This window comes from Dendropsophus ebraccatus, chromosome 3 (genome assembly GCF_027789765.1).
Source record: "Dendropsophus ebraccatus isolate aDenEbr1 chromosome 3, aDenEbr1.pat, whole genome shotgun sequence".
In the NCBI taxonomy this organism is placed as follows: Eukaryota; Metazoa; Chordata; class Amphibia; order Anura; family Hylidae; genus Dendropsophus; species Dendropsophus ebraccatus.
The window spans coordinates 77,344,975-77,371,028 of NC_091456.1; the positions used below are offsets into that span (position 1 = coordinate 77,344,975).

The 26,054-nt window shown below is 42.1% G+C and overlaps 1 protein-coding gene and 1 non-coding gene across 2 annotated transcripts in view; one reads left to right on the plus strand and one right to left on the minus strand.

The window, feature by feature from the left end:
• The window catches only part of SAXO1 (stabilizer of axonemal microtubules 1), a 71,324-nt gene that overhangs the window by 19,985 nt on the left and 25,285 nt on the right, over window positions 1-26,054 (plus strand). The window lies entirely within an intron of this gene.
• On the minus strand, window positions 10,547-10,734 carry LOC138787679 (U2 spliceosomal RNA). Its single transcript, XR_011362433.1, has one exon. It is a non-coding gene; the product is annotated as a U2 spliceosomal RNA (small nuclear RNA).

Genomic DNA, 26,054 nt, shown 5'->3' on the forward strand with positions numbered 1-26,054 from the left:
AGCTAAGGGGGCGAGTACGCAAATGGACCAATCAGGGAGATGCATGATGGGAAATGTAGGTTGCTATCTTGTATATAGATAGCATGTTAGAAAAACTTGTAACTCGGGAATGGCAGCAGCTAGAAAGACAGGGGACGGCTCAAAATATGTAGAGGGACTTGGTGAGTAAGACCAGCTGGCATTTAATTTTTTAGTTTTTAGGTGGATAACCCCTTTAACCCCTAGACAACAAAAGAAGGAACGTGTATGCCTTGGATGCCTGTTCCCAGACGACCCTGAGCGTACAGGTAGCACCCTTCATAGCAGGTGGGGTCAGCTGCATTCAGCAGCCGGGCCCTCAACGTTAACTGCAGGCTGCAGCGATTGCATGGCAGCCTGTCAATAAAGGGGTTTTTACAGCGCTGCAAAAACATGGCCACTCTTGTCTCCAGCTTGGGTGGGGTTTTGCTGCTCAGTTCCATTGAAGTGAATGGAGCTTAATTGCAAACCGCACCTGAACTGGAGACAAGACATTTTTTTGTAGCACTGGATAACCCTTTAACCCCTTAAACGCACACTGCGGGGGTTTCGATCGCTGTGCCGGACCGCAGGAGGTCTCTTACCTTCCTTTGTGGGGTCCAATCATCGATCTGCCTATTGAGTCTGCCACAGGCAGGCTCATTGAGCAGAGTGCCTAGTACACTGATCAATGCTATGCCTATGGCATAGCATTGTACAGTGTATGCAATCTAATGTTTGCATGTAAAAGTCCCCCAAGGGGATTTAAAGTGTGTAAAAAAAAAAAAAGGAAAAAATGTTTTTTTACAATACCCCAAAGCCCCTCCCCAATAAAAGGTAAAATCACCCCCCATCCCATAATATAAATAAAACATATAAAAATAATTAAATAAATAAACATATTATATACCATAGCGTGTGTAATTAATAGTGTGTTTAATTTATATTAAAATATAACAATCGCCATCCCGTACGGTGGACGGCGTAAACGAAAAGAGGAAAAAAAAAGCACCAGGATTATAGATTTGTTGCTACATTATATATATAAAAAAAAATATGAAAAGTGATCAAAATGTACCAAACTACTTATATATGGTGTTAATAAATAGAGATCATGGTGCAAAAAAATGACACCCCATACAGCCCCGTAGGTGAAAAACTAAAACCGTTATGAGTCACAATAGGCCCATTTTATTAATAATTAATTGCAAAAAACAAAAGGACTTTATTAAAAAAATATATATATATATTAGTAAATCTGTGTAAACCTGCATATGGTTGTGTTCGGACTGATTTATAGAATAATGGTATCATGTGGCTTTTACCATATAGTATATTACGTAGACACAGGAACCCCCCAAACTTTACCATATTGTATTGTTTTTTCCGATTTTACCAATTTGTATCTTCATAAATAATATTTTTGGGATTTTATCATACATGTTATGGTAGAATGAAAGACGCCATTACAAAGTACACCTGTTCCTGAAAAAAACAAGCCCTTACATGGCCCTGTAGATAGAAAAATGAAAGTGCTAGAGCTCTTAGAAGGAGAGGAGGAAAAAATGAAAGGGCAAAAATGAAAATTGGCGCGGCCCACTGGGTTATTTTGGGCTTGGTCCTCAAAGGGTTAAGTGATTTTTATTGAGCGACTGTAACATCAGCACGCATTCAGGTTTCTGCGCCACGCTCCAGCCACAGGGTACGGTGCATGAGATGTGTTCAGCTTTGATGTTGTGTTGTGGGGGTTCCTTGTACACTGTCTGAACACAGCTCTATTCCTTCTGCTAGTCCTCTAACAGTTAAGCTTAGTTACCTAGGTGATTGACTTCCTTCCTCGCCACTCTTTCTACTCATGTTTCCTCTGTGATTACTTGGATGTCCAGCATCTCTAGCTGACCATCCATACCTGTTTGTTTGTCTTATCAGTGTTTTGTTTTTTCCACCTTTTGCATAGGAAGGGAACATCCCCAAGTTGTCCGCTATCTTTAGGGGAGCTGTGGCAAGTAGGTAGGGACAGCTTGGGGGCTCTAGCTTTAGGAGTCCCCCAAGGACTACCTCTGGGCATAACAGTGGCTTTCTGTAGCTTTTCTGACTTAAAGGGGTTATACGACAAAAATCTTTTTCTTTCAAATCAACTGGTGTCAGAAAAGTATAAAGACTTTACTTCTATTTAAAAATCTGCTGTATGAGCTGCGCCTCTTAGCTAATTCAGCCAGGGGAAAGGAGGCGGGGCCTAATTTAGGACTGGTGTATGAGTACCCCAGTCTTCATAAATCCCCCCACTGTATTGATTCCTATACACTATATATCCTGACTATGTTTTATATGTTATTTACTTTGACATTTGTATTTTCTATGTTTACACTTGATTGACTGGCAAAATGTATCAATTGTTGATTGGTGTGCTGTGCGCATATATATCTTGAGTAGACACATGTAATTGCGTTGCACTTCAACTGGAGTGCTGCGGGGATTCTACTGAATCTGTATATTTCTGCACCAGTGGTCACTGGTTCCTCATTCTTGAACCGAAGGGGCTTTAAATGTGTGCAGGACCGCTCCAATGTGAGCGGTCCAGCGCACATCGGTGTCTCTGGAGCCGGACATAATGACAGGCAATCTAATGATTGCATATGTAATTGTTAAAAAAAAGTGTAAAAAAAAAATAGAAAGTTAAAAAAATATTTTAAAAACCCTTTATAAAATAACCCCTAATAAAAGTTTAAATTACCTCCATGTCCATTATAAAAATATGCAAAAAATAAACAAATAAACATATTATATATTGAAGCTGGCAGAATTGTCCAATTTATTAAAATATTACAATATTTTTCCTGTATGGTAAAGGCGTAAACGAAAACAGGGGAAACATACCAGTATTACATATTTTTTATATTTTATATTAGAAAAAAAATTATAAAAAGTGGTAAAATTTTTTCTTTTACACCCATATCATACTAATAAAAACTGGACATCGTGGCGCAATAAATAAGCCATCAACCTGCTCTGTTGGTGGAAAAATTAAAGCGTTATGGCTCCTAAAAGGTGAGGAGGCGACACTGCTTCATTTTGACCTAAAAATACAAATGTGAATAGCGCTTCATGGTGTGATGTCTGAAAAGGATGAAAATGAAGGATAGTAAATGGGAGACTCTCACCTGATGTTGTTGTGCGAATGCGAATCAAGTGTCTCACTTGATAAAGAAGTCGGCCCGATTTCAAAACGCGTTGTGTTTTTAATAAATATTTTATACTAGAAAATGTACCCGGCGCTGCTCGGTTATAAAGTGTCAGTTTGTTAATTAGATTTGTTCTAAGGTGCCCAGGAGGCCAAGCTAAAGGTATTGTTTCATCTAAGTTAATCAGTGATATTAGTGTATACCTGTAGTGCATAGTTGGAGGGGTTCTGTATACCCACAATGTATAGTTTTTAGGGGTCTCGCATATCTGTAGTGCAAAGTTGGGGGGGCTGTATACCTATAGTGTATAGTTGGGGGGGTCCTGTATACCTGTAGTGTGTAGTTGGGGGGGCTGTATACCTGTAGTGTATAGTTGAGGGAGGTCCTGTATACCTGCAGTGTACAGCTGGTGAAGGTCCTGTATACCTGTACTGTATAGTTGGGGGGTCCTGTATACCTGTAGTATATAGTTGGTGCTGTATACCTGTAATGTATAGTTGGTGGAGGTCTTGTATACCTGTAGTTTATAGTTTAAGGGTCCTGGATACCTGTAGTGTATAATTGGTGGAGGTCTTGTATACCTGTTGTATATAGTTCGGGGGTCCTGTATACCTGTAGTGCATAGTTTGAGGGTCCTGTATAACTGTAGTATAGAGTTGGTGGAGGTCCTGTATACCTGTAGTGTATAGTTTGGGGTCCTATATACATGTAGTATATAGTTGGTGGAGTTCCTGTATACCTGTAGTATATAGCTTTGGGGTCCTGTATACCTGTAGTGTATAGTTTGGGGTCCTGTATACCTGTAGTATATAGTTGGTGGAGTTCCTGTATACCTGTAGTATATAGCTTTGGGGTCCTGTATACCGGTAGTAAAGAGTTGGTGAAGGTGCTGTATACCTGTAGTATAGAGTTGGTGTAGGTCTTGTATACCTCTAGTGTATAGTTTTGAGGTCCTGTATACCTGTAGTGTATAGTTTGGGGTCCTATATACCTGTAGTATATAGTTGGTGGAGTTCCTGTATACCTGTAGTGTATAGTTTTGGGGGTCCTGTATACCTGTAGTGTATAGTTTGGGGTCCTGTATACCTGTAGTATATAGTTGGTGGAGGTCCTGTATACCTGAAGTATATAGTTGGTGGAGGTCCTGTATACCTGTAGTGTATAGTTTTGGGGTCCTGTATACCTGTAGTGTAAAGTTTGGGGTCCTGTATACCTGTAGTATATAGTTGGTGGAGGTCCCGTGCACTTGTAGTGTATAGTTTTGGGGTCCTGTATACCTGTAGTGTCCTGTATACCTGCAGGGTTGTATTTACCTTTAGGCACCCATGGTCTGGTGCGTAGGGTAGCACCTTGCAGAGGGGCAGTACCCTCCCGTTCAGACTTGCCAGAAAATCTTTGGTCAGGTCTTGTATAGCGGTGTTATCCAGTCACAGTATGGCGGTATTGGTCAGGTCTGGTATGGCAGTGTTATTCAGTCACAGTGTGTTGGTATTGGTCATGTCTGGTATGGCAGTGTTATCCAGTCACAGTATGGCGGTATTGGTCAGGTCTGCTATGGCAGTGTTATTCAGTCACAGTGTGTCGGTATTGGTCATGTCTAGTATGGCAGTGTTATCCAGTCACAGTATGGCGGTATTGGTCAGGTCTGGTGTGGCGGTGTTTTCCAGTCACAGTGTGGTGGTATTGGTCAGGTCTGGTATGGCAGTGTTATCCAGTCACAGTATGGCGGTATTGGTCAGGTCTGGTATGGCAGTGTTATCCAGTCACAATATGGCGGTATTGGTCAGGTGTGATATGACAGTGTTATCCAGTTACAGTATGGCGGTATTGGTCAGGTCTGGTATAGCAGTTTTTTCCAGTCATAGTATGGTGGTATTGGTCAGGTGTGTTATGACAGTGTTATCCCGTCACAGTATGGTGGTATTGGTCAGGTCTGGTATAGCGGTGTTATCCAGTCACAGTATGGTGGTATTGGTCAGGTCTGGTGTGGCGGTGTTACCCAGTCTCAGTTTGGTGGTATTGGTCAGGTCTGGTATGGCAGTGTTATCCAGTCACAGTATAGCGGTATTGGTCAGGTCTGGTGTGGCAGTGTTATCCAGTCACAGTATAGCGGTATTGGTCAGGTGTGGTATGGCAATGTTATCCAGTCACAGTATGGCGGTATTGGTCAGGTCTGGTATGGCAGTGTTATTCAGTCACAGTGTGTCGGTATTGGTCATGTCTGGTATGGCGGTGTTATCCAGTTACAGTATGGCGGTATTGGTCAGGTCTGTTATGGCAGTGTTATTCAGTCACAGTGTGTCGGTATTGGTCATGTCTGGTATGGCAGTGTTATCCAGTCACAGTATGGCGGTATTGGTCAGGTCTGGTGTGGCGGTGTTCTCCAGTCACAGTGTGGTGGTATTGGTCAGGTCTGGTATGGCAGTGTTATCCAGTCACAGTATGGCGGTATTGGTCAGGTCTGGTATGGCAATGTTATCCAGTCACAGTATGGCGGTATTGGTCAGGTGTGGTATGACAGTGTTATCCAGTTACAGTATGGCGGTATTGGTAAGGTCTGGTATAGCAGTTTTTTCCAGTCATAGTATGGTGGTATTGGTCAGGTGTGTTATGACAGTGTTATCCCGTCACAGTATGGTGGTATTGGTCAGGTCTGGTATAGCGGTGTTATGCAGTCACAGTATGGTGGTATTGGTCAGGTCTGGTGTGGCGGTGTTACCCAGTCTCAGTTTGGTGGTATTGGTCAGGTCTAGTATGGCAGTGTTATCCAGTCACAGTATAGCGGTATTGGTCAGGTCTGGTGTGGCAGTGTTATCCAGTCACAGTATAGCGGTATTGGTCAGGTGTGGTATGGCAATGTTATCCAGTCACAGTATATGGCAGTATTGATCAGGTCTGGTATGGCAGTGTTATCCAGTCACAGTATAGCGGTATTGATCAGGTCTGGTGTGGCAGTGTTATCCAGTCACAGTATAGCGGTATTGGTCAGGTGTGGTATGGCAATGTTATCCAGTCACAGTATATGGCAGTATTGATCAGGTCTGGTATGGCAGTGTTATCCAGTCACAGTATGGCGGTATTGGTCAGGTCTGGTGTGGCGGTGTTACCCAGTCTCAGTTTGGTGGTATTGGTCAGGTCTGGTGTGGCGGTGTTATCCAGTCACAGTATAGTGGTATTGGTCAGGTCTGGTGTGGCAGTGTTATCCAGTCACAGTATAGCGGTATTGGTCAGGTGTGGTATGGCGATGTTACACAGTCACAGTATAGCGGTATTGGTCAGGTGTGGTATGGCAGTGTCCTCCAGTCACAGTTTGGTGGTATTGGTCAGGTCTGGTATGACAGTGTTATCCAGCACAGTATGGTGGTATTGGTCAGGTCTGGTATGGCAGTGTTACCCAGTCAAAGTTTGGTATACCTGTAGTGCCCTGTATATACATGTAATGTATGGATGGAGTAGGGGGCCCTGTATATACATGTACGGTATAGATGGAGTAGGGGGCCCTGTATATACATGTACTGTATAGATGGAGTAGGGGGTCCTCTATATACATGTACTGTATAGATGGAGTAGGGGGTCCTGTATATACATGTACTGTATAGATGGAGTAGGGGGCCCTGTATATACATGTACTGTATAGATGGAGTAGGGGGCCCTGTATATACATGTACTGTATAGATGGAGTAGGGGGCCCTGTATATACATGTACTGTATAGATGGAGTAGGGGGTCCTGTATATACATGTACTGTATGGATGGAGTAGGGGGCCCTGTATATACATGTACTGTATAGATGGAGTAGGGGGTCTACCAGTTATTACTGTGGATGTTGTGAGGCAGCTTCCCTAGCAACCATTGCTCCCTGTGAAAATGAAAGCAGTAATCCTATTGGTTACTAAGGCTCCAACTGCCGTGTCTGCTGCAGCTAATTATATCACCTGTGTTTGCAGTGAGGAGATTTTCCCATTCATCTCTATGGGGCGCCGCTCTTCCCCCTCCCCCTCCCCTCCTGTACATCTGATGGGGACGGGACCTTCGCAATAACCTTCCCGGGCACCCAATGTATCTGTGTGCCAAATTTGGGGTCAAACGGTTCAGGCGTTTGGAAGTCTATCTGGGACAGACAGACAGAAGGACAGACAGACAGACAGACTTTGATTTTTATTATATAGATATAATTTTTTATTATCTGCCTATTTTGGACATGCGCCTGATTCCACCCAGGGTTGTTGGAGTGGAGGAATTGTTTATTACTCATAGTGACCTAGACATCTGTGCATTAATAACATTGGTCAGAAAGGGGTTAAAGGGGTAGTCCACCAAAAAAATTTTTCTTTCAAATCAACTGCTACCATGAAGTGCCAGAGATTTGTAATTTACTTCTATTAAAAAATCTCAAGCCTTCCAGTACTTATCAGCTGCTGTATGCCCAACAGGAAGTTGTATTATTTCCAGTCTGGAGAGCAGGAGAGGTTTTCTATGTTGATTTGCTCCTGCTTTGGACAGTTCCTGACATGGACAGAGGAGGCAACAGAGAGCACTGAGTCAGACAGGAAAGAAAACACCACTTCCTGCTGGACACACAGCAGCTGATAAGTACTGGAAGACTTAAGTTTTTTTAATAGAAGTGAATTACAAATCTCTGGCACTTTATGGCACCAGTTGATTTGAAAGAAATTTTTTTTGGGTGGACTACCCCTTTAATGTTAAAAAATTTTTGCCTCTGGTAGATTTTAGCAGATAAAGATACACAGTAGATTGCACTGAAAGCAACATTGTTAGTTCAGTGGAGAAAGTAGGCTGTGGAGTGGTGCAGATGTTGAACTAAGTTAACTTGTGTTTTCATAAAAATGTAAGGGAACATGTGATAGCTATCTCTATCATAAACTTCAAACAATTAAAGAATTGCTAGGAAAATAGAAAGTTTAAGATCTGTGAAATGTCATTGAACAGTTTCCTGGCTAATATTCCCTTTATTGTATGGGAATTACATCAGATTAGATCCTTTATTGTTTATTTGATGTTTAGCCCAGTTAATCATGGATTTCCTTCAAAGGGCCTCAATTCAAACCGGCCCCTGTGGTTTCTTGGCTGAAATAGTATTGCTATATTGTTTGTATACAAATTTAATATGAAATCCATAATGACAAAAAGATTTTTAACTCATTAGAACATAAAGAACCTGAATACACTACACTTTATTTCACATTCAGTAAAGCAAAACATTTTCCTAAGCTGCCATACACCTTGCTGCATATATAAAGTATATGTAAAGTATGCATTTACTTTAATGTATACCACATAAAATGTATTTTTTTTATAGTGCTATTATATTAAAGGGGTATTGCTGTCTTACAAAATGCTGGCATACAGCTAGGATAAGCGATCACTTGTTCATTGTTGGGTGTCTGACTTTTCAGACCACTCTCTTCCTGAGAATCAGGTGGCTGCAGTCCAATGTATTGTTAAAGTGTACCTGTCATGATATATACAAGATACCCCCCCTCCCCCAAGCAAAAATATAGTTAGTGCCCCAGTGTGTTGCTCATGCCCCTGCATTTTCCTCTTAGGCGGTGGGAGGGACTTTTTTTTATCAGTTTCTTTACTCGTCTGCAGCAGTAGACAGGGTGTGTACAGGCCTTTTTTGCTGTTAGTGGCCTTAAAGGAATACTCCAGCGGGGGGGCACTTTTGTGCTGGGACCGGGGAGGAGGTGGCCAAGGGAAAAAACGTCCACTCACCTCCCCGGTTCCAGCGGCGGGTCCCGCATCGCGGCGCTCCGGTGCCTGGTTCCCGGCCGCTTCTGGGTGTCACGTCTCGGCCCGCGTCAGACACCCGGAAGCGGCCAGGAACCAGGCACCGGAGCGCCGCGATGCGGGACCTGCCGCTGGAACCGGGGAGGTGATTGGACGTCTTTTCCCTTGGCCACCTCCTTTCCGGTCCCAGCACAAAAGTGCCCCCCCCTGCTGGAGTACCCCTTTAATGATGGATCCCATTGTCAGGTCTGCAACTAAGTTGTAAACTACAGCACTAAAAATAAAGTCTTAAGTGCCAAGGTACCTTGCAGACCTGCATACTGATACATAATATCTATGTTTTAAACTATGTTGTAGGTTTCCTAATCATCCTACGGCAGCTCAATACATGTGATTAAAGTCCCCCTAGACACAATCAAACCACCCTATAAAACAGATCAGGACACACCAGGATTTTTTTTCTGCCGCTGCTTGATTGATTTTGTCTGCAGAGTCCACAGGTTCACCCAATATTCAATAGAATGTGCTCCTTGCTCTGTGGCTCAGGGATTGGGGTTGGTCAGGTGGCGCTGTGGAGAGTTGCATCGTAGCCCTAGCAGCATAATTGCTGTTTGCCTTACATGTAGAGAAATTGTAGAATCAGTCATTATGGTAAAGGAGCTCCATTCCAGATACCAGGAAAAGATGACCACAAAGATCCTGCCATGTCCGATGTAAATGATTGGATTATCACACGGAGGAGATTCCTTTCTGTATATACCACTCCACAGGAATTGCTGTTCTCCTACCAAGAGTTTATTCTACAAAGATCTTGTTAGCACCCAGAGTATTCACATAAAGTACAGTAGTACTTCCAGCAGTGCTGAGATAAAAGTGTCTATATGATGCCATACCTCCACCAGGGGTTAGGGGAAGCCCCCTCCACATATCTTCTACAATAGGACCTTCCTTTACAGCTTCTATTGGACCTTATGATATGTTTTCTAAGTTTATGGCATTTCTAATATTTTCCCATCAGTTGTTCACTTTTAGGCTATGTTCACACACACTGTATACCACAGAGAAAAAGAAGCGTTTATGGTAGTAAAAAGTATATAACTTTATTCAGAACTAAATTACATAAAAACACACTGAACATAGGTATAGGGCAAGACAATCCAAAGACAAAACAAATGATAGAAATGGGATCAGTATTTACCACACAGTAAAAAATATGGGCTCACAGCATATCTATCTTCAAAAAACAATAAAGACAAATAACACACGGAATAGACAAAGTAGATGGTATAGGTTGTTGCACCGAATGGCACAATAACGCCAAAGTAGACCCCAGAAAAGGGCATATATGAGTAAAGACTAAGTGAAACATAAGTAGACAGTGTCATAGAAAAAAAACAGGTAGACATATAATGATGTCCAAACCTGAGACTTAGCAGGTAAGTAGTACATACAAACAAAAAGGACTACAACCACCATCAAGCTAAAAGCCACCATGGGAGACTAAAACAAATGTATCCCGCGGGATGATGTGCTACCAAGACCCAACTGCCCTGTGCAGTTTCTTCTAGCGTATGTTCACACACTGTAAAACAACGTCCGCCTTTTTCTTTTTCTTTTTTTTTGTGCACTGGACCTGGAAGCACTGCAGTACCAGGTCAATGCCTGGAGAGGATAGAGCAAGCTCTTTTTCCATCTCCTGTTCTAAAAATCCATATAATACATGGTCCTCAGATGGGGACGTATCAGATATTAAACTGATAATAACAGATACTAAACGGCCACCTTTTTCATTTAAAATAACGGATTTTGTTTTCATTCTTTAATGATTTCCACTGAAGTCTATGGAAATAATGACCGTTGGTTCACACAATGTATAAAATAACACAGCACTTGTCAAATTAATGTTTGTATTATTAATTTGCATCCGTTATTAAGAGAACAGCGGACGTTATTTTATCTTTGTTAACACATTGATTTTTTTTCACCGTCCATTCACCAGAATTTTTCACTATGTTAAATGGGACTTAAAAATAGCCACACCCAAAGTGGTGTGAAAAGGCGGCCATGGCTAACATAAACTTGAAAAATGTATCATTGGCCGTCATTGCAATGACAGCCGCCAAAGTATGTTAAACAACGGACGTTATTTGTTATTCAGGACCGACATAGGGGATAAGGTGACTGATTCAGACAGTGCAGCAGATCAAAAGTGCAAAAAAGTAACAATATCCAAGCTGGTTATAAGGTGCACACAAAATAAAGAGCGTTTACAGGGAAAGCCCCATTTCAACCACTTGGGTTTTTTTTGGTTTCCAACTGGTTGAAACGTTGCTTTCCTTGTAATGCCATGATGGAATAAACGCACTTTTTTGGACACCTTATAACCACCTTGGATGCTGTTACTTTTTTGCTCTTTATATCTGGAGTTCTAAATTGGACTATAGAACAGGTAACTTTGCTTCATCCATTTTTAGATTTAATGCCTTTTTGATACATGTGAACACAGCCTTGAGCTGGTATAGGAGGGCTTTGGAATTTTTTTTGCATTTTTATATAGTGCAGCAGATCATTGATCCACTGTTTCCTACCTAAAGTTTATCTGCAGGCTTTGTGCTGCATCTTCAACACTGGGAGCTGCTCGGGGGACACACTGCACAGCATGATGTAAAGCAGCAGCTTGCATCCAGGGATTTCAGCTCAGTGTGGCAGGGGGCCTAGCAGCCTTCTCAACTTTGGGGACCACAGCTAAGCTACATCCTGCAATGCCCCATGGAAATACCAGGGAGGATATTGGCAGTGGAAAGTTAAAGTGTGAATTTTTATCAGCAATCTATTGCTTTCCTTGTATGATTTATGTACATTCCGCACAGGCAGAGAAACTGCTTGATAGCAGTAATACACATCAGTATCAGTCCAGTCCCTGACCTACCTCATAGATGCTGCAGGGGCCCTCTTTGTGATGGGGCCCTGAACAGTTGCCCAGTTTGCCCCCCCCCCAACGTTGTCCATGCCTGTAAGCTGCATCTACATTTCATTGACTGATCATAAGATTGCATAGTTTATTAAACCCAAATTAATTACCATAGCTATATAACAAATGAACCATTCTTCAGTACTATTACAGTATATAACCCCTAACCACTATGTGTTATGGAATCAGTGGAATGCCTGTTCTAAGGGTGGTATGTAAAGAAACACAACAAAGAATATATTTCATTTCATATTTATGCAGGCATGCAAACTAAGATTCTATAGTACAACTTTGTGCTACTTAAATTCCAGGTTACTTGGCCCCACAAGTATGTTTTTCATCCTGCGGCATTCCACATTTTTGCTTAGAAAGCATACTGTACTTTGATGGACAGGTGGATCCAAAGACTTTCCATAACAAACAGCTTTAACAATTACTGTTTAAATTGTCTCCAGATCCAACCTATGGTGTAAATACATAAAGCAGAATATTTTATGTGCAATGTGCAAAAGAATAGTTTATCACTCCTTCCTTTCCTACTCCCCTTGATGATGATGGTGGTGGGACTGTTTAATGGATCCTGATTTTGTCTTTCATTTTTGGCATCTAAAGTGTTATATAGTTTTCCCTCTTGGTGTGACCAGAGAATCCGAAAATTTTATGATGAAGGTAGTAAAATAAAGGAATAAAAGAACCTAGGGTTATTCGTTTGTGGTTTAGCAGAACAAAAGTTGCATGAGGAAATTGGGAGAACTAGACTGCCTTGAAACTGGTGAGGATCCTCATCCTGTAAAGATCTGTCAAAAATTCTAATCATGTGTAATAAGGGTTTTAGGGGAGAGGTAAAGAAAAACAGAGAATGTGTACATTCTGTATTGCTGTAATCATATTTACACACAGAGTAATGCTGCGTTTACACGGAGCGATAATTCGCCCAATCAATCGTTTAACGATATTGAAGCAATGATTTGGTTTTTATAACAATCAGCGTTTAGACGACAAAATCGTTAGAAAAATCGTTAGAAACTTCGTAAGAAAATTTGTTATTGTGATCGTTTTTAAGATTGCTTAAGCCCATCTTTTACATAGGGTAAATCGGTGAAAGACTGTTTACAGGAAGCGATCTGCGAATTTCCAGCGAACGACCAACGACGATTTGAGAACTTGATGAAAGATCAAAATGAACAATTTCTCACTTGTTGCTTGATCGTTTGCTGTGTTTACACGGTATGATTATCGCTCGAATGCGATCATTATTGCGAAATTCGAACGATAATCGTTCCGTGTAAACGCAGCATAAGGCTAACATGTCTGTTCCCACATAATAAATGCCCTCAAAATAATCTCCTAGTTTTTTTCCTTTTTCATTCCATATTTTTTTTTCATACATATTTTTGTTTTTTTGTCAATACAGAAATAAAGTTATGGTTCTTAAAGGGAACTCTCAGCAGGTAAGATAATTCTAACTTGACTTCATCTTCAGTGCCCTGTGCCCACTAAGGAGCTATCAGCGGGTTAGGGTCCTATGATGGTGCGTTTACACAGACAGATTTATCTGACAGATCTTTGAAGCCCAAACCAGGAACAGACTATAAACAGGGATCAGATCATAAAAGAAAGACTGGGATCTATCCTCTTTTCAAATCCATTCCTGGCTTTGGCTTCCAAAATCTGTCAGAAAAATCTCTGTGTGTAAACGCAGCATTACACTGAGTGATTTTTAACGATTAACGACTAACGATAAACGATCGCAAACGAGATTGTTTATCGTTAACCTGAAATCGTTCACCATATTACACAGAACGATAATCGTTAGTTACGATCGTTACTACGATCATTATTGCGATTGTTACTATGATCATTTATCCCTTCTGATCCCAGAAAAACAATGAACAATGTGCTATAATGCTGCGTTTATACAGAACGATGATCGTTCGAATTTTCGCAATAACGATCACATTTGAGCGATAATCGTTCCGTGTAAACACAGCAAACAATCAAGCGATGAGCAAAAAATCGTTCATTTTGATCTTTCAACATGTTCTCAAATCATCGTTTGTCGTTCGCTAAAAATTCGCAGATCGTTCCGTGTAAACAGTCTTTCAAGGATTCACCCTATGTAAAAGATGGGCTTAAGTGATCTTAAAAATGATCGCAATAACAATTTTTCTTACGAATTTTCTAACGATTTTTCTAACAATTTATTCGTCTAAACGCTGATCATTATAAAAACCAAATCGTTACTTCAAAATCGTTAAACGATCGATTGGGCGAATTATTGCTCCGTGTAATTTTAGGTTCAGATCTACATCAACGATCAACAACATATGAACCATTTTTCGATCGTTGCCTGAAATTACACAGAACGATTATCGTTTAAATTCAAATGATTTAACCATTTTTCGCACTATAATTGTCCCGTGTAATGGTGCGTTTACACAGACAGATTTATCTGACAGATCTTTGAAGCCAAAACCAGGAACAGACTATAAACAGGGATCAGGTCATAAAGGAAAGACTGGGATCTATCCTCTTTTCAAATCCATTCCTGGCTTTGGCTTCCAAAATCTGTCAGATAAATCTTTCTGTGTAAACGCACCATGAGGGTCAATTTACACAGAAAGATTATCTGACAGATTATCTGCCAAAGATTTGAAGCCGAAGCCAGAAACAGACTATAAACAGAGATCAGGTCATAAAGGAAAGACTGAGATTTCTCCTCTTTTCTAATCTATTCCTGTCTTTGGCTTCAAATCTTTGTCAGATAATCTGTCAAATAATCTGTCTGTGTAAATGTCCCCTTATAGGGCCCTTAGATTTGTCTAACCTGCTGATAGTTCCCCTTTGAAAGACATGGAAGCAAAAAAAACCCATAACCGCTATTTCCAAAAATGGTTGCAGCGGAAAAGTTTTAAGTAGACATTAGCTATAGTACAGTATAATCCACTCATAAAACATTGCCTAAAGGTGCCACTGGAGGTTTAGGGCAAATGTAAAAGATGATGATTCAATGTCCAACCTTAATGTTCTTGGAAGGATAAGCTGGCGCCAAAGTTGTCTGCCTGAGGCTTATCCCTTCCCATAGGGAACACATGAACATTTGCCTGTGTTCAAAAGTGTATGGGAAAGCTAAGGGAGATAACTGTTTGTCAAATGATCAAAAGTTATTGAAAGTGTATGGGAACCTTTGGAGGTTTTTCAGTGCCTTGAAACCAGCATGATCTTGCATTGCTGTCAAATTGTTCATTCTCTTGGTTCATACCTCCCCAGATACTGTAGATCTCTGAGTAACTGATATGTTCTGACTAGAAGATAAAGTGACCTATTAGTGACCCCATACTTTCAGGTTGTGAAAGTGACATTGCAGCCTTTATTCCCCTCTCAGTTACATGCACTCTGCACACTCCAGATTTATTTTCAGTAACTTGTGACAGCTCCTATAGAGATTTTCAAACGCATCAGCTCAGCAGATAAAGATTTGGCCATTGTGTCATTTGGAGGAAGACCAAGAGGAGAAAAGATTGCATTATATATTTGTACCTGATACTCACTGCTTTGTGCACTGTGACTAAAAGCGAAACAAAAAAAAAAAATCTTTTTCTCACTGTTATTGAAGATTTCTGTGACATATGTTTGAACATTTCAGAATGTTCCATCTTTAAAAGCCAGATCTAGCCTCCAAATTGTAACATTACCATCTTGAGTGCAAGTGAAAAGAGAGCCTGTGAGCTTTGTGGGAATTATAATCAACCTGGTTTCATATCAGAATTCTGTGTCATTCCTCCCCAGGGAATAGTTGCCTATTTTGATATGTTGTTTGAGTTTATTTGAAATATGTTTTCCATCCCAGGCTACGAGTGTTGCATTCCTTGTACACTAACTGACAATGTGTTTTCATTTTTCTTTTTATTATTCTCACCTATTGGAGGAGTGATAAGGCTGATATGTAACACATGTAGGTTTCAACTTTCTACATTTCCTATTGTTTTATTCAGTTTAATTGGCACTTAGGTGGTCCAGAACTGACACTGCAATACCTTATATATGTTTGGAAAAACAATAACATTCTTATGTATATCTAATATATTTAAGGAAAGGCAAGGTTGCTGAAATGATCAGTTACCTGTTGGTGTTGGTTTATATGAATGTACCGATGCTTTGGTTATTGAGAAAGATATAGAGCACCTAGTAAATTGTGCTAGGCTTTAATTAAATTATTATTTATCTAGAATTAGAAAGAACAAACTATTTTCTTGCAAAAACAGCAGCACACCTGTTCTTAGATTAGGTGACAAGAGTGGTGTTTCCAGGTCTGAATTAGCCCTGGATAATAGCTGTTCACATTGAGTAAATGGAGCGGAATGTGGCGAAATCCTGCCTGCCTCAGTGTCAAACGGTGTCTCTATGGGAGGGCTTGTGTGCCTCTGCTTTCCGCTCAAAGAATTGAAAAGTTAATTCTTTTAGCGGAGAGCTAAGGAGAGTGGAGGCACGCCAGCCCTTCCATAGAGACACCATTTGACACTGAGGCAAGTGGGATTCCACAGCAGACAGTTCCGCCATGGAATTCCACCACATTCACTCAGTGTGAACATACCCTTAAGGCTGTATTACAAGGCATGAAAATCCAGGGGAAGCATGAGCCTGTCAGTTCAGCGCTTGCTCTACCCTCGTTCCCCACTCGCAGCCTATGCTAGTACACGCACAGACATGTGGGGAAGCGGAAGGGGCCGCTTGAATGATATTTAGATTTAACATTAGTCCTTTGTTGCAAAATGGCATACTAGGACGTCATCAAAAGTAGCAAGTTCCCTCATCATAATGTCCAAGTATGTCATAATGTGAAGGTGTTCTATGAAGTAAGCTCAAGAGCTATCAGCAGCTGGGCAGCAGCAATCATGGTGCCATCCGCTATTAACCCCTTAAACGCTGTGCTCCTGTCACTGTCTGATCGGGACCCCTGTCTGCTGCAGGTCTAATACTTACCTAAGTGCAGTCAGCTCTGCAATCTTCTCATAGAGTCTGCCTCAGGCATAGCCCCTTCCCCCAATAAAAGTTTAAATCACCCCTTTCCCAATTTACAAATAAAATATGTGAAAAAAGAAAAACATATTATACATTGCAGCGAGCACAATTGTCTGATCTATTAGGATGTAAGAATAAAGATCCTCTTCGGGCTGGGGCTGGCATCAGGGGACAGGACTGTGGAGGTACTCTCTTCATAGCGGTAACCCCTCTCTCCCCGGACAGAGAGTGCTGCATGTATGTGCACACATCTGCCATGCTCATACCTTCATGCTCCCTGCAGTCTCTGTCAGCCCTTGTGTTTCCCTTCCTTTCCATTCCTGCTATAATGTGCCTGCTCTCACACTCAACTATACATACTGCTGCTGTAATGTACCTGTGCTTACACTCAGCCATTCACATAGTTAATACGGTTGAAAAAAGACACATGTCCATCAAGTTCAACCAAGGAGGGGATGGATACAGGGAAGGGGGAGGGGTGATATGTTCTATACATATGCATCTATATTATTTTGGTCTAAGAACTTGTCTAGCCCTGTTTTGAAGCCCTCTACTGTTTTTGCTGTGACCAGATCCTGTGGTAGACTGTTCCACAGATTCACAGTTCTCATGGTAAAGAAGGCTTGTCGCCTCCGGAGATTGAACCTTTTTTTCTCCAGGCGGAGGCAGTGCCCTCTTGTCCTTTGAGGGGGTTTTACCTGGAACATCTTTTCCCCATATCTCTTGTAGGGGCCATTTATATATTTAAATAAGTTAATCATATCTCCCCTTAAACGTCTCTTCTCCAGACTAAACAAATGTAATTCTTTTAATCTCTCCTCATAACTAAGATGCTCCATTCCCCTTATTAGTTTAGTTGCCCGTCTTTGTACCCTCTCCAGCTCTAGAACATCCTTTTTATGAATCGGGTTCCAAAACTGGACGGCATACTCCAGATGGGGCCGCACCAAAGCTTTATAAAGCGGTAATATTATATCCCTGTCCCGAGAGTCCATGCCTGTTTTAATGCATGACAATATCCTACTGGCCTTAGAAGCAGCTGACTGACATTGTGTGCTGTTCTGTAGTCTATTATCTACAAGTACACCCAGATCCTTCTCCATCAGTGACTCTCCCAGAATAACTCCCCCCAGGACATATGATGCATGCGGGTTATTAGTACCCAGGTGCATAACTTTACATTTATCCACATTGAACCTCATTTGCCAAGTGGACGCCCAAACACTCAGAGTGTCTAAGTCATCCTGTAACATCTGCACATCCTCCATAGACTGTACTGTACTACAAAGCTTGGTGTCATCTGCAAAGATAGAAACATTGCTGTTAATTCCATTCTCAATATCATTAATAAACAAGTTAAACAGAAGAGGGCCCAGTACTGACCCTTGGGGTACACCACTTATTACCGGGGACCATTCGGAGTAGGAATCATTGACCACCACTCTCTGGGTACGATTATTAAGCCAGTTTTCAATCCAGTTACACATTAAATTTTCCAAACCAATAGACTTTAACTTACCCATCAGACGTCCATGAGGAACTGTGTCAAACGCTTTTGCAAAATCCAGGTACACTATATCCACAGCCGCGCCGCCATCCAGGCTTCTACTTACCTCTTCATAGAAACATATTAGGTTGGTTTGACAGCTTCTGTCCTTAGTAAAACCATGCTGGTTATCACTTATAATACTATTAGCCACTACATACTCCTGGATGTAGTCCCTTATAAGCCCCTCAAATAGTTTCCCCACAATGGACGTTAAGCTTACGGGTCTATAGTTACCTGGGGAAGTTCGAGAGCCCTTTTTGAAGATCGGCATTACATTTGCCTTACGCCAGTTCCTCGGCACAATACCAGTAAGCAAAGAATCACGGAATATTTCATACAAGGGTAGTGAAATTACAGAACTGAGTTCCCTAAGAACTCTGGGGTGCAATCCATCAGGCCCTGGAGCTTTGGTTACATTGAGTTTGTTTAATTTATCTTGGACCATATCTATAGTAAACCAGTTCAGTACATTACATGTGTTAGCAGCACTGGCCCCACCCACCTCAGTACTGGCCCCACCCACCACAGCTCCATCCTCTTTTGTATATACAGAACTGAAGAACCCATTAAGTAACTCAGCTTTCTCCTGATCCCCAGTTATTAATTCCCCGTCGCCATTATTTAGGGGTCCTACATGCTCTGACCTTGGTTTTTTTGCATTAATATATTTGAAGAATTTTTTGGGGTTTCTTTTGCTTTCTATAGCTACCTGCCTTTCATTGTGAATTTTTACATTTATTACATTTTTACAGGTTTTGTTGACTTCTTTGTAATGTTTAAATGCTACAGCTGACCCCTCTGATTTATATTTTTTGAATGCCCCTTTTTTCTCATTTATAGCCCTTCTAACCTCGGTTGTAAGCCATGTGGGATTGGATTTTAACCGTTTATATTTGTTACCCATAGGAATATATTTGGCAGTACAGTTATTTAATGTGGATTTGAAGATTTCCCATTTATTAGCTGTATCCGTATGTGACAGCAGCCGCTCCCAGACTATGCCCTGAAGTTCTGCCCTTAACCCAGGAAAATTGGCCTTTTTAAAATTAAGAGTTTTTGCCCTCCCAACATGTTTTTCTTTTCTACACTTTAAGCTAAAAGTCACTATATTGTGGTCACTATTCCCCAGGTGTTCATGGACAGTGACATCCCCAACCAGCTCAGCGTTGTTAGAAATAACCAGATCCAACAAGGCATCACTTCTAGTTGGCTCCTCCACAAACTGGCCCAGAAAATTATCCTGCAGGAGGTTAAGAAATTCCCTCCCCTTTGTGGTTTTAGCTGAACCGTGACCCCAATCTATATCTGGGTAGTTGAGGTCCCCCATTATCACTACTGTTCCCTCCCGGGCAGCCCGCTCTATTTGTCTATTCAACTGGCCATCTACCTCCTCAGTAATGTTGGGGGGTCTATAGATTACACCAAGAATAATTTTTTCACTCTTTACCTCCTTCTGTAGTTCTACCCATAATGCTTCCACATCATCACAGTCATCGCCCACTATTGCATCTTTTACACTCACTTTAATATCATTTCTGACATACAGACATACTCCTCCTCCCCTTCTGCCCACCCGGTCCCTTCTGAACAACGTAAAGCCCTGAATATTGACAGCCCAGTCATGTGAGGAGTCCAGCCATGTCTCAGTCACACCAACCACATCAATGGACTCCTCCAGAACCAAGGCCTCCAGCTCCCCCATCTTGCTGGCTAGACTTCTGGCATTAGTTACCATACACTTTATATTACCATTGAGTTTAACCGCTTCATTATAAGAAATGGGAATTATTACTGTGCTGTGGCCACAATCATCCTCACTGTTCATCCGCAACATATGGATCTCCCTATCCACTGGTCTTATCCTCCCCCCACAGGACCCTTCTCCTCCCTCCTCATTGTTCTGTCCCCTCTCTAACCTATCCACCACTATATTACACACTACATTGTCCTCCCTCCACATCCCTAGTTTAAAAACCCCTCCACCCCTTCTAGGATTCTCTCCCCCAGCACAGCGGACCCCCTTCCATTAAGGTGCAAATTATCTGCGGAAAACAGTTTGTACCCCAATGAAAAGTCAGCCCAGTGCTCTAAAAACCCAAACCCTTCTTCTCTACACCACGACTTGAGCCATGCATTTAACTCCCTAAGCTCCCGCTGTCTTTCCTGCGATGCGCATGGCACAGGCAGTATTCCAGAGAATACCACCTTGGAGGTCCTCCCCTTCAACTTAGCACCTAGTTCTCTAAAATTATTTTTAATAGACCTCCACCTACCTTGTATCCTGTCATTGGTTCCCACATGGACCACGACAGCTGGGTCATCCCCAGCCCCCCCAAGTAATTTATCCACCCTTTCCACCACATGCCGAACCCTGGCACCAGGGAGACAGCAAACCATTCGGTTGAGGCGGTCTTGGCGACAAATTATTCTATCCGTCTTCCTGATTATAGAATCCCCTACAACCACTAGCTGTCTAGGCCTACCTACATTACCATCCCGCCCACTACTAGTTGGACTGTTCCCCCGGCTGTTAGAGAGAACAGGTTCCACTAGAGCTGCCATTTCTGACACGGATGCCCTTGCATCATCACCTAACTTGGCAATTTTGCTTGGGCATATAGTAGGAGAAGTGGCCTTCCTTTTCTTGGATCCCTTACTGGTCCCTCTAACTACATTAACCCAGCTACTTACTTGGGCCTCTTGATCTATATCACCACCCTCCATCTCTAACCCACTAACTTCCTGCTCAGTGAGCCGAAGTTCCCTCTCAAGGTGGCCAAGTTCCCTCAGTGTTGCAATATGCTTCTCCAGATCTCTAACTCGAGCTTCTAGATGGGCAACATGCTCACATCTGTCACAGCGGTACTCACCCTGGAACACCTGCTCCAGTTGTGCGTACATGTGGCAGACTGCGCACTGAATGAATCCTTCCATCTCGCTAGCCATCATCCTCAGTGCAACAAAAACAGCGAAAAAGAAAGAGATTTAGCACTTACCAGAACTTGTAACTCCTTCTTTCAACTCCTTTTTTAAACTCCACTTATTTTCAACCACTTGTCAGCAAGCACAGTGAGCAAGCACACACAGTGATTGCTGAGCCTTGATTTAAGCACCTGAGATCAATTAACCCCACCCCCAGGTGCAGAGCAGACCAGAGGAAAAAAAACTGTTTGGACCTGTTTAACTAAGCAACTATGGCACTAGCTATCTATGCACTGCAGCAATGCACACCACACAATTGCACAAAAACAACAATATATCAGTCACTCCAAACCCACAGAATCACCAACAACTCCTTTTTTAAACTCCACTTATTTTCAACCACTTGTCAGCAAGCACAGTGAGCAAGCACACACAGTGAGTGCTGAGCCTTGATTTAAGCACCTGAGATCAATTAACCCCACCCCCAGGTGCAGAGCAGACCAGAGAAAAAAAACCTGTTTGGACCTGTTTAACTAAGCAACTATGGCACTAGCTATCTATGCACTGCAGCAATGCACACCACACAATTGCACAAATTTCACAATGCTGCTATAATGTGCCTGCACTCACACTCAGCTATACACACTGCTGCTATAATGTGTCTGCACTTACACTCAGCCATACACACTGCTGTATAGAAAAGTTTCTGTCACTGTCCTCTTGCACAGCTCTGTGATTTTCACTTCCTGATTGGTCCATGCTGAATACACCCCTTGTCCATTGCTGTCATGTGACCACACAGACCTCTTACAGCAGCCCTTATTCTCTATTCTAGCCTGTTGTGCTACGCTACTGCATGATGGAGATCTGCAGTTCCATTCTGTATCTACAAACTGCTGCTGTTCTTTCAGGTTTATGCGCTTACTATACATTATATTTCACATGCTGATTGCTATACTGTACAGTAACTTATAATATGACGTATTCAGCTGTTTCTAAATTTTTGTTTCATTGTTTCATTTTTGTTTTACTTGTTCTTCAGAATAATAAAAAAAAAACTATTTCTGGGGTGTGGAACCAATTGTCTGCATTTCAATGATTTCTTATGGGAATATTTACTTTGGTTTAATAGTGATGTGGATTACAAACACAATCCTGGAACAAATTATGCTCGTAATCCAAGGCATCACTGTACGATACTAATAAAAACAGAGATTGCAACTCAAAAACTTTCCAACCAGGCGTGTAGGTGGAAAAATCAAACGATATGGCTCTCAGAAAGCAAGGAAGAAAAAAGCAAAGCACAAAAAGAAAATAACCTGGTTATTAAGGCTAAAATAGGCTTCAGAGGCAAGGATTAAAAGGGTTATTCATCTGTATTCAGATTGTGTGTGGTACTTCAATTTAGCTCTATTCACTTTAATGGAATTGACCGCAAAACTACACCAAAAGTGATGATGTTTCTGAGAAATATTATGGAAGAAGTAGATCTAATATCTGCAGTGATCATATAAAAGACGGAACCCCCTCTTTACTAACTTAACCCTGACGAAGGCAAACAGTGTAATTTGCTGAAATGCATTGGTTTTTAAGCTTTTACGGGGATCTGTAGAAGGAGAGAGTGATGTTACTCAGTCCCGCCAACCCAACATATGTGTATCGGCACTTGTTGGTGTTTTTGGGGATAGCTACCGGCTGGGGCATCCCTGTCACAGCAGTTAGAAAATATTTTACTCCCTGGAAAGGATACCATACTAACCTCATTCCGGACACTACATCAAAGGTTAATAACAGAGGGGCATAGTCCAAGGATCATCATTAACGCACTACAAAGTAAATGGTAAGTCTCGCATCTTCTACAGACTCCATATAGGTAATTCTCCTAGGCATAGTGAGATTTACATAGTGTTACATAGTGTGATTCTTTCAGGATTGGTGGGATTTGCATAGTGTTGTGGTCTCTGCGTTTGGCGTTCGGAAACTAGAGATTGTGGTAAATATAAATGGGACCACAAACAGCCATGTAATTTGAAAAATTAAAGTGCTATGGCTCTTAGAAGGCGAGGAAGAAAAAACGAAAATGCAAATATAAAAATTGGCGTGGTCTTTAAGACCATTTATTTAAGGGACGAATGTGTCTCCATTCTTGGGATCAGTCCCAGTGGTTGGACCCTCAGCGATCAGGTTTTTACCCTCTATCCTATAGATAGGGGATAACAAGTTGAGATGGGAATATCCCTTTAAATGTGGAGAGACTGTAACTTCAGCACCTAAGAATTATGAAATTGATATACAAATATTTATATAGCCTGTGTAGAAGTAAAATGAGGTAAGTACTTTAGCTCTCAGATTGCGTCACATAATCTCTCAGAAAACACAACTTTCTTTTGATTGCCTTACATATCTCTTACAAGGACCCTGTCCAGATGAATTGTGGAGAGAGAAAGCATTCATTGTGCAGCAATGTCACTTGAATAATGACTTTCTACCATAATTGTGTGTTCGTTTGTTTCCGCACTTGTGATAGGGAGACATTTATATGTTAAGCTTACTTTGAATGCTTCTCTTTGCCTGTAATAGTTTATGAAGTTATTTTGTTTACTTGAAATGCCCTCTTTTATGACTTTACTCCAAGCGCGGACATTACCAAAGGACTACACGTGGACACCCAAGTAGAGGAATGTATGATTATATTGCAAATTAGCAACATCTGACTGTAGCACATATTTGGAATAAATCACCTTCAGGAAAATATGTGGGGTATTTTTGGTATTAGAATACATTTATCTAAAGTCCTAATTTGTACAGTATGTTTGTAAGACACAGTCCTCATGAGGGCTCATTCAATTGGGGGGAACACATGAAAACTGATGCTGTGGTTTGCATTTATTCAATATGGTAGATCAAGGTCCCTTAGACCAGAGTTTCTCAACCTGCGGTACGCGTACCCCAGGGGGTGTGCGGTGCAGGTTGATGCGCACATGGGAGGTGGGGAGTTAAAACAAAGTTTTGCTTTTGGCGCCGGGGCACTGCTAATATTTAGCAATGTCCCGGCACCAATCACCACTGCTACTGTCTCTTTCCTTCCCCTAGCAGCAGCTCAGCACCAGTGTTGTGTGGGGAACAGGAATTGGTGATGCTGCTATGGAAGGAGGGAGAGAGTCAGGGCCGTTTTGATCATGGGGTGATTGCACAGGCCGCTGACAGCAGCAATAGCAACACCCCCCCCAGACCCCACTAAGCTCGGGATAGCGGCAGCCCCCCTCCCCCGGTTCAGCATTGACTGGGTTCCAGGATGGGAAAACAGGAGCGTTATGCGGCGCTAAGTAATCAGTTGCGCCTGGACGCCAAATCCACCCCCTTTCTCCTCCTCTCCCTCTTCACCTTCTCTCTCCTCTCCCCCTTCACCTTCTCTCTCCTCCTCTCCCCCCTTTACCTTCTTTCTCCTCCTCTCCCCCCTTCACCTTCTCTCTCCTCCTCTCGCCCCTTTACCTTCTTTCTCCTCCTCTCCCCCCTTCACCTTCTCTCTCCTTCTCTCCCCCCTTCACCACCTCCCTCCCCCTCTTTCCCCTTTCACCCCCTCTCTCCCCCTTGGACTCGGACCTCACTCTGAAGGCCGGGCCTGGACATGACTTCCCTGTGGTGTGGTGAGGGGGGCATTTAATATAGGGGGCACAGCAGGGAAGGGGCATATTTACTATGGGGGCAGAGCAGGGAAGGGGGGCATTATTACTATGGGGGCACAACAGGGCAGGGGGGCATAATTACTATGTGGGGGTGCACAGCAGGGGCCATTATTACTATATGAGGTCAGGGCAGGGGATATTATTACTATATGGGAACACAGCAGAATACAAAGACCATTGTTCCTTCCAACCATACTCAACATACAATGCCACAGACAGTCCAGATCTGAAGCATGCGTGTATGGATGGCTAGAGGATCCCACCAATCAGGATGGGTATCTCACTGGTAAAACACCTGTGCTACTGAAGTACATGTAGTGAATGGCCTTCTAGTAGTGCCTCTTTACAGTAGGGTAAAGTATTAAATGTTCTCTACCAATCTTCACCTGTGCCAGTGTGAGCTGCTTCAGGTCCGGGCCCCATCATTTTTTCTGGTTCACATGTGTATTGTACAGAAGAAGCTTCTACCCTAAAAGGGGACAGGGGCCATGGCCTTCTTCTGTGTGTGATTTAACATGATTTACGCCTACAAGCAGGCATAAATCATCGTGACAATCTACACCAGCTCCATAGCCCTGTGGCAGCCTCAGAATCACCCGATTTGCTGAAAATTGTGTGTCGCTTAATAAATCCAACCTAGGTAAGACCAGCAAATACCCCTTATGTGGCCCCATTATGAATGGCGTTAAAGAGGTTTTACAAGGTTGTGAAAACATGGCTGCTTTCTTTCAGAAACACTGCCCCATCTGTTTACAGCTTGTATGTAGTACTGCAGCTTAGCCCTATTCACTTTAATTGTGCTTATCTGCAAAGTAAGAGACACCCTATGATCAGATGTGGCATTATTTCTGTGTAGTGTCCCAGAGCAGGTGTGCCACTACTCATTAACACCACCTGTGTTCAGGTATTTCATGTGTCTTATGCCCTGAGCTAAAGGATGTCTTTTACCACTAGATGTCTCACTTTTCTATATGT